Below are 20466 nucleotides of genomic sequence, written 5' to 3'. Positions count from 1 at the left end.
TGGCAGGAAAGAAAGGTCGAGGGTTGTTTTTGCGAGTGGAAGCCTGTGACCAGTGGTGTACCACAGGGATCGGTGCTGGGACTCTTGCTGTTTGTAGTGTACATTAATGATTTAGACGTGAATATAGGAGGTATGATCAGTACGTTCGCAGATGACATCAAAATTGGTGGTGTCGTAAATAGCGAGGAGGAAAGCCTTAGATTACAGGACGATATAGATGGGCTGGTAGCAGTGGAAAATGGAATTTAATCATGAGAAGTGTGAGGTGATGCATTTTGAGAGGACTAACAAGGCAAGGGAATATACAATGGATGGTAGGACCCTAGGAAGTACAGAAGGTCAGTGGGACCTTGGTGTACTTGTCTAAACATCACTGAAGTTAGCAGCACAGGTAGATAAGGTGGTGAGGAAGGCATATGGGATACTTGTCTTTATTAGCCGAGGCATAGAACAGCAGGGAGGTTATTATGGAACTGTATAAAACGCTAGTTAGGCCACAGCTGGAATACTGTGTACAGTTCTGGGCACCACACCATAGGAAGGATGTGATTGCATTGGAGAGGGTGCAGAGGAGATTCACCAGGATGTTGCCTGGGCTGGAGCATTTCAGCTATGAAGAGAGACTGAAAAGGCTAGGGTTGTTTTCCTTAGAGCAGAGAAGGCTGAGGGGGGACATGATTGAGGTATACAAAATTATGAGGGGCATTGATAGGTTAGATAGGAAGAGACTTTTTCCCTTAGAGGAGGGGTCAGTAACCAGGGGACATAGATTTAAGGTAAGGGGCAGGAGGTTTAGAGAGGATTTGAGGAAAACCTTTTTCACCCAGAGGGTGGTTGGAATCTGGAATGCACTGCCTGAAGGGATGGTGGAGGCAGAAACCCTCACAACATTTAAGAAGTATTTAGATGAGCACTTGAAACGTCATAGCATACAAGGCTGCAAGCCAAGTGCTGGAAAATGGGAATGGAATAGTTAGGTGCTTGATGGCCGGCACGGACACGATGGGTCGAAGGGCCTGTTTCTGTGCTGTTTACCTCTATGACTCTAAAGCTGACATCTGAATTGACTAGCAATAGAGGTGCTATAGTTAACCTCCCCAACCCTAGAGTGGGAAAAGGAATAATTTACCAGAACTTTGCTTGTCCTGATCCCTTACCAATGACCTTGCTGAAAATTGGACAAGTGTGTATCCCAAGGAAGGGGACATGCAACTGTATTCAGCATAAATCACTGACTTTAGGTCAGGAATCAAAATTCAGATACTTCTGGTCTGCATGGCTGAGTACCATGACATTTAACTATTGATGCAACTGAAAAGTAATCTATGAAATGTGATGGAGTAAGGGGAGATCAAAATCAGCAAACCCCATTTTGACCCAGCGCAGCTGGCAGGAACGGGGTAAGTGAATAGTTAAAAATCATAAAAATTGACATACTTCCCCTTTACCACTGGAAACCCGTTGACCACCATTTTTACTACAGAGTCGATTCAAGTGGAAAACACACTCTCCAGAAACGGACGGCTACCATGTGAATAACTTCAAATCATGCCCTATGCCATCATTAGGACCCCAATATGAATTTATCTGTGTGGGCCAGAAGTCCTGCCCAGCACAGGCATTTGAGCAAAACCTATCAGGATTGGCATCACGGTGTCATAAATGGACTGACATAACTGTGGAAGCTACATTCAAGTTGCTTCTCATCTGCAGGTATTCAGGTCATTCGGACTTGTGTGCTGCTGTCAGCCATGAATTCCCAAGGCAGTTCCGAAGTTTCCAGTTTCCTTCTTTACAATTTTTTTTTACCCATTAAGCACTCACTACTTAGCATGAGAGCTGTTCAGCTTCACTCCTTTGGATGCATGAACAGTTGGAGGCAGAGGAGCAGCAGCAACATCGTTGAGAAACAGGACAAACAGCAGATGGGCCTTTTAGAAGATGGGAGGTGAGGGGAGCAGCTCATATAAATACTTAACAAGCCCACAGGGTCTATAGGCCAACAGTGGATATCTCTGAGGGGCAGTGCATGCACAGGCTGTGCTTCACTAGGTTAGCATCTCAGTGCAGCTGCTAGGATTTTGTCCAGCAGTTGCAAGTGGTATTTTGACTTCATCAGAGTGAGTGCTGAGAACATTGAATTACATAGTGAGACATCTGAGAAGCACCCTTTCGCCCAGAACTTGGCTGGATGCTTCTTGCCCTTTGCCGTGATGTGCCAAATTGGAACTGATTACTGTTGGTTGGTTTGCTTGCTTTGCTGACCTAGAGCAGTTATTCTGTTTGGTCAAGCTGACCACGCTAACAGCTCCCAGCTCCATACAGTGTTGCTGGTGTTTCCACAGTGCTGATGTTTGATGCTTTCTCCCATATTACAAACTATCTTAGCAGATACCCCAAAAAGCAGTAACCAAGGAAGGAAAGCTCAAACTCTGCTTTTCATGTTACCATTTTACTAACAAATGCATTCAAATATGAATGCGTACACTCTGCGAATATGAGTATTGAGATCACAAGCCCAACAATGGTACCTTCTACTCATTTTTTATTTATTAATCCAAAATGTAATTAGTCACGTCTGGATTCCCAATTAACCACATGTAGCTTGTGGCTAATGTATTGGACAACATTGGAATTAGTGCAGAGAGAAGTACAAGGATGATTTTGAGCATCAAGGCACAAATTATGAGGACAGATGTATGTTTCTTCAGCCTTGAAAGGAGTAAATTTGGAAGGGGAGGTCTCGTGAAAATATATAAGACAGTAATCAACATAGAAAAAGTAATAAAGAACCCTACTTCAGGTCAAACTGTGACCATGGAAAAGAAGAACAGGGCCCAAACAAGTGATAAATAATTTTATTACTGATGGAAAGGCGTTCTTCAAATTGTTCTAGCCAGAGTCCCAAAGGACCATAGGCATCTCTCCACATTAGAAAGAGATAGTTGATGATGTATAGCTTGAGGGTCACCACTCCTCAAGTGTGGGGCAAGGCGAGGAGGCAGGCCTCCATGAATTGCCACAGCCGGTACGTGGATTGAACCCGTGTGTTAGCATTTTTCTGCATTTCATGCTAGCCGTCTAGCCAATGGATCTCTAGGTATTGTAGTGCAAACAAAATCCGTTGGAATCATTTAAGAAACAGTCAAGTGAAGAATGGGTGAATTAAAATGAACCAAATGATCTTTATCATCATCTATTTAGTTATACTTCGTGATCTTATATGGAGTGTGATCACTGCTGCTGTGAAGCATCCAACATACTTACAACCCAAATTCATTGGTATCTAATTCAAGTCCAGTGCATATTCTATTTTTGGCATTTAAAAAGGATGTGAAAAACAGCTTTATATGTTTATAATAATATATAATATAATATAAAATAAAAACAAGAAATGCTGGAAATACTCAGCAGGTCTGGCAGCATCTGTGGAGAGAGAAGCAGAGTTAATGGTCAGTGACCCTTCTTCAGAACTATATAAGTTTAGTTTGACTGGTCTGTGGTGTGTGGAAATAGCTGTTGAAGCTGTATTTGGAAGTTGGTACAATCGGTTGAAAACCCCTGATTATTGAACAACCTGGGATTTCAGGATATTCTTTAGTTGAGAAAGATTTCTCCATGATAAGAGTGATTAATTGTAATCTCACAAATATTATAAGACAGATGCTTCACAAATCAATTAGTTATTGGTTGTTAAACACTATGCTAAAGAAAACAACCAACACATTTGTATAGCAGCAATAGCAAAAAGCCACTGAGTAGTTTTTTTTTACATTTTATGGCTACTTTAGTACATTAGGGTAATATAATGTAATTCTTTTCCTTCACTGGCAGTACCCTATGATTAGGACTGAAAAAATTGCATTTCAGCTGGCTGTATGGAAATGTCTTGCCCTAAGGGCGGCACAGTGGCGCAGTGGTTAGCATCGCAGCCTCACAGCTCCAGGGACCCGGGTTCGATTCCAGGTACTGCCTGTGTGGAGTTTGCAAGTTCTCCCTGTGTCTGCGTGGGTTTTCTCCGGGTGCTCCGGTTTCCTCCCACAAGCCAAAAGACTTGCAGGTTGATAGGTAAATTGGCCATTATAAATTGTCACTAGTGTAGGTAGGTGGTAGGGAAATATAGGGACAGGTGGGGATGTTTGGTAGGAATATGGGATTAGTGTAGGATTAGTATAAATGGGTGGTTGATGTTCGGCACAGACTCGGTGGGCCGAAGGGCCTGTTTCAGTGCTGTATCTCTAATCTAATCTAAATAAAATATTACATCCATTGCAGTCTGCAAATATCAAAAAATATTCCATGGTATTTAATAAAAATTCTAATAAACTATCAAAAATTTACACAGGATGTAAAACTGAAGTGAACTTTAACCCAATCTTTCAGTGCCACAATAATTTGGGACTTTGGGAAAAATAAATCTGCCAGTGAATAGTTCAAAAACACAACGTTGCGTTATGGTTCATGTGCGTGCTTCACTGCACTTGAGGTTTTGACAAATGATGGGAAATAAATCGTTGATGTTGTCATAGAAACCTTGTGCAAAATAGGGGAACATTTCACACAGGCACTGTCTTTCTTAAAGCTTTCACTCGTTCTCCAAACAATCTGAAGCATCTTATTTCCAAAGAAATTCAATGCAAGTAAAAGCTGTTTCCTGTTGATCCTTAATCTCTTGAATGAATGTGTTAAGGCAGAATATACCTATCAAATGTTCATCCAATACAATAAAAAATGTTGCATTCTTTAATGGTTGATCAGATTGTTGGAGTTCCTATATTTTGGAAAAAACACATAAATGTTTCATAGACATTTCCTTTTTGTAAGAGGTAGCTTTTTCTAATATTTATAGAAAAGTGATAACCAAAATGGCATTCAGATCATTTCATATCAAGAATTGTGTGGGCAATCAATATTTTTTCCCCCTCTTCAAATTTCTTCTCCTGGCTGCCTCATTAGAGTTGTTACTCTACATCTGGTCCCTGGCTTGACCTCCTGCTTCCTGCTAGATTCAGGCAGGAAACTGACCAGAGAAGTACAGATGTGGCCTGGGAGATAGAATTACCTGTGCCTCATGCTGCTGAGGTTAGAGTAGTTTGTTACTCTCCTCACCCTATTCTCGTCATCTTCAAATTGAGAATAATGTGTTGTCTCTTGAGGGGACACCAAATCTTAATTTCTTTCTCCTTTAAGGTGGACAGCTGTTATAAAAGAGGAATGTTTAAGTTGTGTTTCTAATCACAAAGACATTAAGCATATAAAAGTATGAACCTATCCAACTTGCCCGATTTTTTATGTCCTGTTTCAGGACCAAAATGTACCATTGTTCTCCCAACTGAATGTTCCTTTTAATACTTTAACTGAGGGAGCATTTATTTTTGTAATCCTTTTATTTCTCATAGTAATTTGCTTTTAAATCTGGATATTATGATAGATTTATGCACAATTTCACTGAACAGAACTTCCTCTTAGAGATGTGCATTTAGTCGGGATCTTTAATGTCTGAGAATGAAAGGGATAAGGCAAAGTTATAGCTCTATCGCTCAAAATACATTTTGTAAAATAAACATTTTCAAAATCAGTTTAGATGCATTTCCTGCAATTTGAAAATGACCCTCTAGACACTGTTAGAAAAATATAAAATAATTGGTTTGAGGGAGTCATTTGATAAAACTGTACCTATTCTTGGTCAAAGTAAAAGTCAAGTGAGGTGGAAATGGTGAGACGATAAATATATTTTGGTGCTTTATGGCTTGCATATGAGGCACAGAATCCTATCTGCTGACAGTAAGTGTGATGAATTGTGTTTTATTGCTTGAAAGATTGTATGTTCAGTTTAACTATTCACAAGAACTATTAGAAGAACAGGGGAGAGAATTGCTGCATCACCAAATAGGTTCTGTCACTTCAGGAGATGAATGTTTGGATCTTTTGCAGGATTAATAGAAACTTTTATACAAGAAATATTTCAGTCTGGACACTTGATGTACCTTTTCACATCAGGACATTTTTTTCTCAACCATGTACACAAGGTTTGTGGAACTGCAACACAACCTCTTGGAGAATGTAGTTCTTCACATATCTTCAAGTAGAGATTTTATAGTAGCAGCCCTAAAAATATGCAGCAAACCTGATTTAGACAAATGTAACATGATGCCTTAATTTAAAGAAATGTGAGATATCACGACAAGAATAGTGACCCAAGCCAAAGACACTACGGAGAGAGCAGGAAACCCATGTGCACCTAAACCAGGGGTCTGCAACCTGCGGCTCCGGAACCTCTTGTAGTTCATTAAGGACTCATGCAGTTGCTGACCTTAATCGATCAAACCCATTCTGATGATAATTAAATGATTTGTTTCATTTTTTAAACCTTTATCAACATTGTACTTCTGAGAAAAGTATCATTCAATTAATAAAAGCAAAGAAGGGTCACTGACCCGAAACATTAACTCTGCTTCTCTTTCCACAGATGCTGCCAGACCTGCTGAGTGATTCCAGCATTTCTTGTTGTTATCATTCAATTAATAACTTTTTCGTAAAAATCTTTAAAATGTTGGGTTGAAAGTTAGACTTCCGCCGCTGCAAGTGTCGGCGGACATATACAATGGCGGTCCACATGTCGTGGAGCTGCTGCGATATTAAACACGGTGGCTCATTTAAATAGCTGGGGCGGATTGCCCACCCCAATGACTTGGAAGGGGTGGGCAGTCAGTCTCCAGCAATGGCATCAGCCGCCTTTGCACAGGCACTGACGCAATTTTTAAAGGGTTGTGAGCCCTACATTTCAATTTAAATATTGTTATGACCGACCGCTCAAGTCAAAGCCCCCAATCAAAATATACAATTCTGATTGTGGTGGGAGAAACACACTATTGATTCAGTCCCGTCCCGCCACAGATCGCCTAACATATCATTTTAAACTTTCCAAATTAAAGAAAGACCCAGCCAAATTGTACCATCTATTAACCCCCGAATGAGGCTAACCAAACCAGGTATCTTTAGATCAACAAATTAACTGTTTAATTAGGAAAACTAAATTCTTAAACACTATTAAAATATAAACAACATTTAAAATAGAAAAATTAGTGTCCTTCCATATTTACACTCCTCAGAATCACAGAAAAATACAGTGCAAAAGAGGTCCTTCGGCCTATCGAGTCTGCACCGATGCATTAAAGACACCTGACCTGTCTACTTAATCCCATTTGCCAGCACTTGGCCCATAGCCTTGAATGTTATGACGTGCCAAGTGCTCATTCAGGTACTTTTTAAAGGATGTGAGGCAACCCGCCTCTACCACCCACCCAGGCAGTGCATTCCAGACCATTACCACCCTCAGGGTAAAAAAGTTCTTCCTCAAATCCCCCTTAAACCTCCTGTCCCTCACCTTAAACTTGTGTCCCCTCGTAACTGACCCTTCAACTAGGGGAACAGCTGCTCCCTATCCACCCTGTCTTTGCCCCTCATAATCTTGTACACCTCGATCAGGTCACCCCTCAGTCTTCTCAGCTCCAGCGAAAACAACCCAAGCCTATCCAACCTCTGTTCATAGCTTAAATGTTCCATCCCAGGCAACATCCTGGTGAATCGCCTCTGCACCCCCTCCAGTGCAAACACATCCTTCCTATCCTGCCAGAGTGAAATCTTCCAATGTGGAAGAGTCCAAGGTTGCTTGAAGTCCTCACAGCCATCCGATGGGGGGGAAGAAAAGGTTCTTCAACAGTAGAACAGTCGGTAGTCTAATTGAGTGGTTGAATTGATGCTCTTCTTTTCCAGTGATGAATTTCAACAATTACAGTTGAGTAGTTAAAGGAGTATTTTCTTTTCAGAAATTAATCTGGCTTGACATCAGAATTTTGAGAGTATAATAAATTAAGTTTAAATAAACCAAGAGAGAGCTCTCATTTCCTTCAGCATATGCTGGTCCAGCTGTCTGTCTCTCAAAAGCCTGTTTCAACTAGTTTCAAACGTCAGTTAGCAACAATGTATCTTGTGTCCTTGTTCTCCGAATGGCTGTAAACCGGCAACGAGAATGCATTCTTTGACTCAGTCTCTGGAGCTTGTTGCCTTAAAGTGGTGCTGCTCCTTTTCCAGCCTTAAAGGCACACTGCATTCTTCATGGAAAAAAAAGCTACAGGATCATAACACATCTGCCCCTGGCAGAATGAAATGCCATTCCTGAAATGTGTTTCACGACAATGTGTAAAAAAAAAAATACAATTAGAAAAAAAAAAATTTTATTTCACATTTACAGGCATACACTTTTCTAAAATGTTAAGATTACATCAACAAGTTCCACCAGAACATTTTTGACTTTAAATTTGCAAAAGTGGATGTCCCAATTAATCCATTTCAAATTTCCAAGCATAGTCTTCCATTTGTTTTGTGTTTTCCTTCCATGTGTCCCTATTGTCCATCACCTCAGCCAGGTGAACTGCTACCGCTAGGAGCACTGACCACCATTGGGTTCACTATGTTCTGAGAAGTTTCTCGAGTACCTCTTAACCTATGTGGCATCACTTGATACTGGAAAACCCTGTCAAATGTAACAGAAGCTGATTTTTTTCTCACCCTGGGGTGTCAAAGGAATTTGACAGGTTTCCTCCAACACATTTGTCTCTTTAAGACACATGGTGTTGCCCACTCTGTCCACATGGTCCTTTAAATGAGAATTTGCTTAGGAGTCTGCCTTCTTCACCGCAGTGACTTTTCTGGAGTATATGCAAGGTTGAACCAGGTTTAGACATCAAGACCAGCTGTGAATTCCAGCTGTCCTGACAAGGTTCAACTAAGCTGCCTTTCAGCATGCATTGTACCACTGCTTCCACTTGGGCCTGTCTGTCTGGACCTAAGCGACAAGGATGTTGTTATAAAGAAATGGTTCCCCCTATACCCACATCATGTGTGGCTAAGGTTGTACACCCTGACTTATCCCTACAAACCTTTTGAAACATTGTGAAAACCCTGGTTAGGTTTTCACGCTGTTTTGCCTCTAAGTGTAAAAGCCTATTGTTTAATTTTCCTAACCATTTTGTATTCGCTAATCGGATAGTCGGAGGTTCAATCTGAGAATTTCCTAGGCCTGCTTGTGCCTCATCATCACGATCCTTTTCCTTCTCAACAGTCTCAATTACCTGACATACCTGTACTGGCTTAGCCTCATCCCTGCAGTAATATTGTTTGAGCATGTTGCTGTGACACAACCGGTTCTTCTTCCGGCGATCAGGGGTGTGAATCAAGTAATCTACCTTACCCACCCTTTTGATCCCTCTATATGGGCCATTGAACCATGCTTTTAATGATTCTCCCTATAATGGTAGAGTCATAGAGACAATAATACTTCATTCTCTGGTTGAAAATCACGGGCTTTTGCATTCTTGTCTGCCCATCTTTTCGTATTGGCTTGGGATGCTTTAAGGTGTTCCTGAGCCACACCACAAGCTTTTGTGAGCCTTCCCTGGAACACAGATACATAGTCTAGTAGCGACGATTCATTCTTTTGTTCCAAGAATCTGTCCTTTATAAGTTTTAGAGGACCTCTTACTTCATGTCCATAAACCAATTCAAAAGGATTGAAGCCTATGGACTCATTAGGTAAGTCTCTGATGGTAAATAAAAGAAAATCTAGTCCTTTATCCCAGTCATGTGGATATTTGTGACAGTATGTTCTAATCATTGTTTTGAGAGGCTGATGAAATCTCTCTAAAGCTCCCTGTGACTGTCGGTGATGTGCTGAAGATTTCAACTGTCTAATCCCCAAATTGCCCACGACTTCTTGAAATATCCTGGACATGAAGTTAGAACCTTGATCTGATTGAACTTCAAGTGGCAACCCAAATCTCGTAAAGAATTGGGTTAACTTTTCTACCACTACTCGAGCAGTAATTTTCCTCAAAGGAATGGCTCTGGAAATCGAGTAACCATATCCATGATAGTATGTATTGATGCACCAAATTTATTTTCGGCAAGGGTCCTACACAGTCCACTAATACCCTACTAAATGGTTCCTCAATCACTGGTATGGGAACTAGTGGTGCTGGTTTTATGGTAGGTTGTGGTTTTCTCACCATTTGACAGGTATTGCATGTCCCACAAAATTGTCTCACATTCTTTGTAAGACCTGGCCAGTAATAATGTTGGCTTATGTGTGATTTCATCTATGTCTTGCAAAAGGAATGTCGTGTGCTAACCTTAATAATCCTTGTCGCTGTTTAGATGGTACCACAATCTGTTCAACGACTGTCTAGTTTTCATCGGCATGTGTATGAGGCGGTTTCCATTTCCTCCTCAACACCCCGTTTGCCATTTAATAGCCTTCTGGAACTCCTTTCGCGTCAGTTTCTGACAGAGCCATCTGTGCTATTTGGTATATCTTTGCATTGACTTGCTGTGCTGCAATGATAGATGGTCTGTTAAACATCTCATTTGGATTATCTAAATCCCCAAATAAGGTTTCAGATACTTGGCTATCTATTTGTGGTGTCCCTTTTACCTCTGACAATGAATCCTGTTTAGCCATTGCTTGGGTGACTGCACACGCAGGAAATATTCCTGGAACTTGTTCCTGTAATTGCTCCAAACCCTTAATTTCACTTGGTTCCTCTGTAACTATAGGAGAAACTGATACTTTTGATCCTGCCAAATCATTTCCTAGGAGTAGATCAATTCCATTTACTGTTAAACTGTGGACAACACCTCCAGTAACGATCCCAGATATTAAGTCACTCTCCAGGCATATTTTATACAGGCATCTCTTTGGCCTCCTTATCTCGAGAGACAATGGATAAGCGCCTGGGGGTGGTCAGTGGTTTGTGAAGCAGCATCTGGAGTGGCTATAAAGGCCAATTCTAGAATGACAGGCTCTAACACAGGTGCTGCAGAGAAATTTGTTTGTCGGGGCTGTTACACAGTTTGCTCTCCCCTTGCGCCTCTGTCTTTTTTCGTGCCAACTACTAAGTCTCTTCGACTCGCCACACTTTAGCCCTGCCTTTATGGCTGCCCGCCAGCTCTGGCGGACGTTGGCAACTGACTCCCACGACTTGTGATCAATGTCACAGGACTTCATGTCGTGTTTGCAGACGTCTTTAAAGCGGAGACATGGACGGCCGGTGGGTCTGATACCAGTGGCGAGCTCGCTGTACAATGTGTCCTTGGGGATCCTGCCATCTTCCATGTGGCTCACATGGCCAAGCCATCTCAAGCGCCGCTGACTCAGAAGTGTGTATAAGCTGGGGATGTTGGCCGCCTCGAGGACTTCTGTGTTGGAGATGCGGTCCTGCCACCTGATGCCAAGTATTCTCCGGAGGCAGCGAAGATGGAATGAATTGAGACGTCGCTCTTGGCTGACATACGTTGTCCAGGCCTCGCTGCCATAGAGCAAGGTACTGAGGACACAGGCCTGATACACTCGGACTTTTGTGTTCCGTGTCAGTGCGCCATTTTCCCACACTCTCTTGGCCAGTCTGGACATAGCAGTGGAAGCCTTTCCCATGCGCTTGTTGATTTCTGCATCTAGAGACAGGTTACTGGTGATAGTTGAGCCGAGGTAGGTGAACTCTTGAACCACTTCCAGAGCGTGGTTCCTCTGTAACTATAGGAGAAACTGATACTTTTGATCCTGCCAAATCATTTCCTACGAGTAGATCAATTCCATTTACTGGTAAACTGTGGACAACACCTACAATAACGATCCCAGATATTAAGTCACTCTCTCGGCGTATTTTATACAAAGGTACAGGTATATATTCCTCGCCAATTCCATTAACTAAAACTTTAGCGTCCAAGGTGCTTTCTGGTGGAAGCCCTTGTTTGGGTTGCTCCTGTGTCCCTGAGTATAATAGGTTTTCCTGCCTAACTTACAGGATACGGAGTTACTCTCTCCTTTGACAAAAATTCATTATAATTCTCAGGTATTTTATTCTTGACCGCTACACTTCTTTTAGTTTTAGTATTTGGTTTCACATTCACACGTGTCGTTAAGGCGATAGCGTGGTCTGCTATACTCTCAGTCAGAGTCTTTTTCCTCTGCACTAACTTTGCGTACCCCAACAAGTCCTATGAGTTTACCTCGCAATTTCCAGCACTCTGAACGAAGATGACCTGTTTTATTGCAATGATAACACTTTGGCTTGCGAACCTCACTTGAACCTTCAGCATCTTCCTTTCTGACCTGAGGCGGTGATCCTGGGGTATTCCCAGCTGTTCCTTCTTGTCCCCGGCTACTTGCCTTCCTTTCACTCTCCCACATTCTATCCTTCTCGGGTTTATGGGGTTGACGGACAAAATAGGTTGGCTTATTCACAAGCTCAAAATCATCAGCAATTTCTGCTGCTTGCCTAGCTTTCAAAACTTTCAGGTTATCTATATGAGTTCTCACTACTGAAGGAATGGAATTTTTGAACTCTTATAAGAGAATCAATTCTTGATTATGTGGTTTCTATCTTCAATGCCCGTATCCAATGGTCAAAAGTAATTTGCTTCACACTCTCAAATTCTAAATCTGCCTGTCCAGCCAATCTCCAAAAGTTCCTAAACTTCTGACGGTAAACTTCAGGAACTAACTCATACGCAGCGAGAATAGCCTTTTTTGCCATCTCATAATCTGCAGAAGCCTCTTCAGGAAGCATGGCATAAGCTTCATGAGCTCTGCCTATCAGCCTGCCCTGAATAAGCAGTGTCCAGCTTTCTTTCAGCCGTTTCATCTGCTTGGCTATTTTTTCAAAAGATTTGAAAAATGCCTCTATGTCCCTTTCCTCGAACTTAGGAAGAGCCTGTATTAATTTAAGCAGCTTCTCACTGGGTCCTGATCTGAATTCAGATTCTTCCTGACCCTTTTGTCTTAGTTCCATCTCTTTTCACCTAAATTCCCTCTCTTCTCTTTCACTTTCTTTCCAAAATGCTCTCTCTCCTTTTCCTCCAATTCAAGTTTTCTTAATTCGTTTTCTGCCTCAAGTTTTTTTTATTTCTAACTGAATCCTAGCCAATACCACTGCATCACTCTCGGACCTACTACCTTCTTGTCTCTCGTATTCCCTTTCATCTATATCATCATTATCATCTACTACTAATTCCAGATGTTTGGCTATTATGTCAATTATCTCTGCTTTTTTGGCACCTAATTTCAATTCCAACCCCAATTTCACTGCCAATTTTTTTAACTTGTTCTTAGTTAAAGTTATCAAATCACACAGGGAAACATTCTGCTTTCCCAAAAACTCTGCTACAATCACGAATGCCATTACAATGGTATAGACTGTACCTGATTATACAAGAGACCTGGTTCTTTTAATTTCTTTGTAATTGGTGTTAGATTTAGATACCAACAATTGAGTTTCCAATTGCTCTGATCCCAGATGCGGGAGAAATAAATATGATGCCAAATACAAGACCCAACTTAAATATGTTATCCCAAAGATGAGTAGTTAATATGATTCCAAATGCGAGCCCTCCAAATTAGTCTGATTTCTGATCCCAGACATGAGCCACCAAATTAAACATGATTCAATCTCGTGTGAGCCCCCAATTAATATGTTACGACCGACCGCTCAAGTCAAAGCCCCCAATCAAAATATATGATTCTGATTGTGTTGGGAGAAACGCACTGTTGCTTCAGTCCTGTCCCTCCACAGATCAGATGTGGAATCAGAGGAGATAGAGGAAGTGTTAAATGAATATTTTGCGTCAGTATTTACAGTAGAGAAAGAAAATGTTGTCGAGGAGAATACTGAGATTCAGGCTACTAGGCTAGATGGGATTGAGGTTCACAAGGAGGAGGTGTTATCAATTTTGGAAAGTGTGAAAATAGATAAGTCCCCTGGGCCAGATGGGATTTATCCTGGGATTCTCTGGGAAGCTAGGGAGGAGATTGCAGAGCCTTTGTCCTTGATCTTTATGTCGTCATTGTCGACAGGAATAGTGCCGGAAGACTGGAGGATAGCAAATGTTGTCCCCTTGTTCAAGAAGGGGAGTAGAGACAGCCCTGGTAATTATAGACCTGTGAGCCTTACTTCGGTTGTGGGTAAAATGTTGGAAAAGGTTATAAGAGACAGGATTTATAATCATCTTGAAAAGAATAAGTTCATTATTGATAGTCAGCACGGTTTTGTGACGGGTAGGTCGTGCCTCACAAACCTTATTGAGTTTTTCGAGAAGGTGACCAAACAGGTGGATGAGGGTAAATCAGTGGATGTGGTGTATATGGATTTCAGTAAGGCGTTTGATAGGGTTCCCCATGGTAGGCTATTGCAGAAAATACGCAAGTATGGGGTTGAAGGTGATTTAGAGCTTTGGATCAGAAATTGGCTAGCTGAAAGAAGACAGAGGGTGGTGGTTGATGGTAAATGTTCATCCTGGAGTTTAGTTACTAGTGGTGTACCGCAAGGATCTGTTTTGGGGCCACTGCTGTTTGTCATTTTTATAAATGACCTGGAAGAGGGTGTAGAAGGGTGGGTTAGTAAATTTGCGGATGACACTAAGGTCGGTGGAGTTGTGGATAGTGCCGAAGGATGTTGTAGGGTTCAGAGGGACATAGATAGGCTGTAGAGCTGGGCTGAGAGATGGCAAATGGAGTTTAATGCGGAAAAGTGTGAGGTGATTCACTTTGGAAGAAGTAACAGGAATGCAGAGTACTGGGCTAATGGGAAGATTCTTGGTAGTGTAGATGAACAGAGAGATCTTGGTGTCCAGGTACATAAATCCCTGAAGGTTGCTACCCAGGTTAATAGGGCTGTTAAGAAGGCATACGGTGTGTTAGCTTTTATTAGTAGGGGGATCGAGTTTCGGAGCCACGAGGTCATGCTGCAGCTGTACAAAACTCTGGTGAGACCACACCTGGAGTATTGCGTGCAGTTCTGGTCACCGCATTATAGGAAGGATGTGGAAGCTTTGGAAAGGGTGCAGAGGAGATTTACTAGGATGTTGCCTGGTATGGAGGGAAGGTCTTAAGAGGAAAGGCTGAGGGACTTGAGGTTGTTTTCGTTGGAGAGAAGGAGGAGGAGAGGTGACTTAATAGAGACATATAAGATAATCAGAGGGTTAGATAGGATGGATAGTGAGAGTCTTTTTCCTCGGATGGTGATGGCAAACACGAGGGAATATAGCTTTAAGTTGAGGGGTGATAGATATAGGACAGATGTCAGAGGTAGTTTCTTTACTCAGAGAGTAGTAGGGACGTGGAAAGCCCTGCCTGCAGCAGTAGTAGACTCGCCAACTTTAAGGGCATTTAAGTGGTCATTGGATAGACATATGGATGAAAATGGAATAGTGTAGGTCAGATGGTTTCACAGGTCGGCGCAACATCGAGGGCCGAAGGGCCTGTGCTGCGCTGTAATGTTCTAATTCTAAAAAAAAACATATCATTTTAAACTTTCCAAATTAAAGAAAGATCCAGCCGAATTGTATCATCTATTAACCCCCGAATGAGGCTAACCAAACCAGGTGTCTTTAGATCAACAAATTAACTGTTTAATTAGAAAAACTAAATTCTTAAACACTACTAAGATATAAATAACATTTAAAATAGAAAAAAGTAGTGTCCTTGCATATCTACACTCCTGCCGGAGTGAAATCTTCCAATGTGGAATAGTCCAAGGTTGCTTGAAGTCCTCACAGCCATCCGATGGGGGGAAAAAAAAGGTTCTTCAACAGGAGAACAGTCAGTAATCTAATTCAGTGGTTGAATTGATGCTCTTTTCCAGTGATGAATTTCAACAATTACAGTTCAGTCGTTAAAGGAGTATTTTCTTTTCAGAAATTAATCTGGCTTGACCTCAGAATTTTGAGAGCATAATAAATGAGGTTTAAATAAACCAAGAGAGAGCTCTCATTTCCTTCAGCATACGCTGGTCCAGCTGTCTGTCTCTCAAAAGCCTGTTTCAACTAGTTTCAAACATCAATTGGCAACAATGTATCGCATGTCCTTGTTCTCCGAATGTCTGTACCCCAGCAACGAGAATGCATTCTTTGACTCAGTCTCTGGAGCTTGTTGCCTTAAAGTGGTGCTGCTCCTTTTCCAGCCTTAAAGGCACACTGCATTCTTCCTGGAAAAAAAACTACAGGATCATCGCAATATTTAAAAAGATTAAATAAATTGATCCTGGCCCTCTCCCACCGCTCCCCCCCCAATAACCAATGGATTAATTACCTGTCCTCTCCCCCACCAAAACACTTACCTTGTGCACCTGTTCTTCCTACCCCACCCCCCCCAAGTTCACAAACTTTAAATTTACCCCTTCCAACCATCCCGTACACTGACGCTGCTCTTCCCCCGCCCCCTCCACCCCACCTCGGCACAGTAAAACGTACCTGCTCCCCCCTTCCCACCAGTGTTCCGCCTCAGATTCCCGGATGGGGATCCAAAGGCATGGGATTACTGGCCACCGGCACCAATATTGCACCGGGATGGACAGCAGGTGGGAAGGAAATGTATTCATTCATTTAAATTATTTTACATATTTAAATTTGGATCCTGTCGCCGAGGGGCAGGGGGCTGCCATGGGCCTCGCCGCTGCCGGCAATATTGGGCCAGCTCTTCCCGGCATCGAAGCCTGTGGTGGGCCTCTGCCAGAGGCATTTTCCGCACCCCCCTGCACAACCATGATCCCCGACACCAGGGCGGTGGGGGGGGTCTGTAAAATTCAGCCCGTTGTTGAAATGTGTCTCTGTCTTACTTTTCATTATTATTGGCAGTTGAATAACAGCATTGCAGCTCTTAAGATATTGTGTTTTTGACTAAATTTACAAAAAATGGCTCCTCTTGTTATTAAGGTTGCCAACCTCTGATCTAACCTGATCCTCAAGTGTGTAAAATTACTATACCAGTATGCATAACTATAATTACTGCCCTTGTAAATATTTTTTCTTTTCAAAGTACACTAATTACAGCAATAGACAAACTGTGGTACAATATGAAGGAAAAATATTTATATTTGGCGGAGGGAGGAGAATCTTGGTGGCAATCCATTTGACATTTTGATGTAAAGAATTGTAGCAGGTACTGTGATTAACAGCTTTGTGGAAAGATGCATCTATATACAGTAAAGCTGAGATGTTTTAAGCCCATTTTGGAGAAGGCAAGCTATTGCATCCACTCATTCTGCTTTTCTAGCTGTTGATGAAGCAAAATGTCACGGCCCATCTCTACTGTGCAATTCATTTAAAAATTAACTGTCAAAGCAACTAGCTTGGAATATTGAATATTGAGTCCACAAATTTGTGAAGCAAGAAATCTACACAGTGCAGCTGGAATATTCCACTGTTTCCTATAATATTTGTAAAGTCTATGTTGTTTTATCCTCAAACCGTTTCCAAATATTCACATTTATGCCCATGATATACTTATATATTGATATGAAAGGCACAATTCAACATGGTGGCTCCTCATCAGAGCCCTTTCCTATCCTGAGTGGTGTGAAACAGGGCTGTGTTCTCGCACCCACACTTTTTGGGATTTTCTTCTCCCTGCTGCTTTCACATGCTTTCAAATCCTCTGAAGAAGGAATTTTCCTCCACACAAGATCAGGGGGCAGGTTGTTCAACCTTGCCCGTCTAAGAGCGAAGTCCAAAGTACGGAAAGTCCTCATCAGAGAACTCCTCTTTGCTGACGATGCTGCTTTAACATCTCACACTGAAGAGTGCCTGCAGAGTCTCATCGACAGGTTTGCGGCTGCCTGCAATTAATTTGGCCTAACCATCAGCCTCAAGAAAACGAACATCATGGGGCAGGATGTCAGAAATGCTCCATCCATCAATATTGGCGACCACGCGCTGGAAGTGGTTCAAGAGTTCACCTACCTAGGCTCAACTATCACCAGTAACCTCTCTCTAGATGCAGAAATCAACAAGCGCATGGGTAAGGCTTCCACTGCTATGTCCAGACTGGCCAAGAGAGTGTGGGAAAATGGCGCACTGACACGGAACACAAAAGTGCGAGTGTATCAGGCCTGTGTCCTCAGTACCTTGCTCTACGGCAGCGAGGCCTGGACAACGTATGCCAGCCAAGAGCGACGTCTCAATTCATTCCATCTTCGCTGCCTTCGGAGAATACTTGGCATCAGGTGGCAGGACTATATCTCCAACACAGAAGTCCTTGAAGCGGCCAACACCCCCAGCTTATACACACTACTGAGTCAGCGGCGCTTGAGATGGCTTGGCCGTGTGAGCCGCATGGAAGATGGCAGGATCCCCAAAGACACATTGTACAGCGAGCTCGCCACTGGTATCAGACCCACCGGCCGTCCATGTCTCCGCTATAAAGACGTCTGCAAACGCGACATGAAATCGTGTGACATTGATCACAAGTCGTGGGAGTCAGTTGCCAGCATTCGCCAGAGCTGGCGGGCAGCCATAAAGACGGGGCTAAATTGTGGCGAGTCGAAGAGACTTAGTAGTTGGCAGGAAAAAAGACAGAGGCGCAAGGGGAGAGCCAACTGTGCAACAGCCCCGACAAACAAATTTCTCTGCAGCACCTGTGGAAGAGCCTGTCACTCCAGAATTGGCCTTTATAGCCACTCCAGGCGCTGCTTCACAAACCACTGACCACCTCCAGGCGCGTATCCATTGTCTCTCGAGATAAGGAGGCCCAAAAGAAAATAATATTGATATAGTGCTAGTTCCTAGAAATTAAATCCACATGAAGCAGCTTTATTAAGTTAAGGAGAGCCATACTGGCTGTTACAGTTAATGGGATGTACAGACATGGTAAGTGGCAACATGTACAAAATTATCTTGTGTACATGCTAATCCACATCAGTAAACTGAGAAGGAAATCCCTGATCTCTTATTTTGTTCAATATGTACCTACATGTTTAGGCAAAGAAACTTGCAAATGACTTCAGTGATCCATCTATACTTACCTTTAGTAACAGATTTAAAACGAATTCACTTCTAGAGCATGCTTAAGAGGTTAGGTTATATAATAGCACAGACATGGTATAAGGAAAGGGCATTTTGCCACCTTTCCACTGATCACACAATTTTCCCATCATGAACTTTACCCAATATATTTAATGATTTTGGGGAAGGTACAATTAAATTTCTTGTAATGTAATCCAATGAAAATCCAGAATATGTCTAACCTTTCATCATATGATGTTCATCCATAACTGCTTGCTTTCCAAAACAGATGAGATTTCCATGCAGTAGTATACTTTGGAACAGTGTTCCATTGAGCATTGGATCCTCATCTTCTACTTACCATTATAACCTTCAATTTATTTTTGCTAAGCAGATAATTTTCCGGTTCTTTCTCAAAGGAATTAATTGACATAGAGTTGGCTGATTTTGCTGGGAGTCTGTTCCACCTGTTAAGAGCTCTATGGGGAAAATAATTTGTTGTAGTCTCTCATTTTACTTTTGTATTATTCATTTTCTGATGTGACCTCGTGCCTGTGCTCACAACCCAGAATAAATAGTGTTCTTTCATTTGTATTACCCATGCCTTTCAGCATTTTGAAGGCCAATTCATGGACTTCCTTAATCTATTTTCCAAAGAAAAATTCAGTTTGTGAGTTTCTTTTCATAGTTTAGCACCCAAAGGCCCAGAATCAGATGAAGTAATAGTTATTAATTTGTTAGCTTTTGTTGAAAATGATCAGTTTGGATCAGCCATCTGCTCCTTAAAAGGGTTTGTTCTGACCTTCCCTTTTAAGAGGGTCAATGAATCAATGACGACCGTAGTTGTGCTGAACTCAGAAATCAGATAAAACCAACACGGCCTCCACTGTGCCCATCTATGAAGGTTATATCCTGCCCCACACTATTCTAAGTCTGGATTTGGCTAGTTGTGATCGGAAAGACTACCTCATGATGATTTTGATAGTAACAGGCTACTCCTACACTGCCGTACCTGAGAAAGAAATCATCCTTCTGCTATGGTAACTTTCAACAGGAAATGGCCACTGTTGCTTCCTCCTCCTCTCTAGAGAAGAGCTGTGAATGGCCTGATAGGCAGGTGATCACCATTGGCAATGAACAATTCAGATGACCAGAGACCCTCTTTCAACCAACTTTTCGTTATGGAATCCTGTGGTATACATGAGAACACTTCCAGCTCCATCATGAAATTTGATGTAGATATCAGGAAGGACCTGTCGGCCAGCATTGTCCTGTCTGATGGTACCAGCATGTATTCTGGTATGAAAGACTATGCAGAAAGAAATCATAGCTCTGGCTCCAGGCACCATGAAAATCAAGATTATTGCTCCACATGAGCGTAAATACTCAGTCTGAAATGGAAGTTCCATCTTGGCTTCCCTGCCCATTTACCAGCCAATGTGACTTAGCAAACAGGAATACAATGAGTCTGGACCTTCCATTGTCCACTGCAAATGCTTCTCATTGTCACGATAATCACACAAGATGAATTGCTTTAGTGCTTGTCTCAGGAATAAAAACAAGAACAGTGAAGGTTTTGGTGGTATTTTGGGCAACCAGAGAACCAGAAGTTCTGCATTACGTTCAAGGGCTGAT

At 42.1% G+C, this 20466-nt stretch overlaps 1 protein-coding gene and 1 pseudogene across 1 annotated transcript in view; both read left to right on the top strand.

Moving 5' to 3' along the window:
• LOC137380054 (receptor-type tyrosine-protein phosphatase gamma-like) overlaps positions 1-20466 on the top strand; it is an 870349-nt gene that overhangs the window by 497328 nt on the left and 352555 nt on the right. The gene's annotated exons all lie outside the window — the stretch shown is intronic.
• Positions 2498-20226, top strand: LOC137380436 (actin, cytoplasmic 2-like; annotated as a pseudogene).

The sequence above is a fragment of the Heterodontus francisci genome, chromosome 19 (genome assembly GCF_036365525.1).
Source record: "Heterodontus francisci isolate sHetFra1 chromosome 19, sHetFra1.hap1, whole genome shotgun sequence".
Taxonomy (NCBI): Eukaryota; Metazoa; Chordata; class Chondrichthyes; order Heterodontiformes; family Heterodontidae; genus Heterodontus; species Heterodontus francisci.
This window is presented reverse-complemented; position numbering and strand designations above follow the sequence as displayed.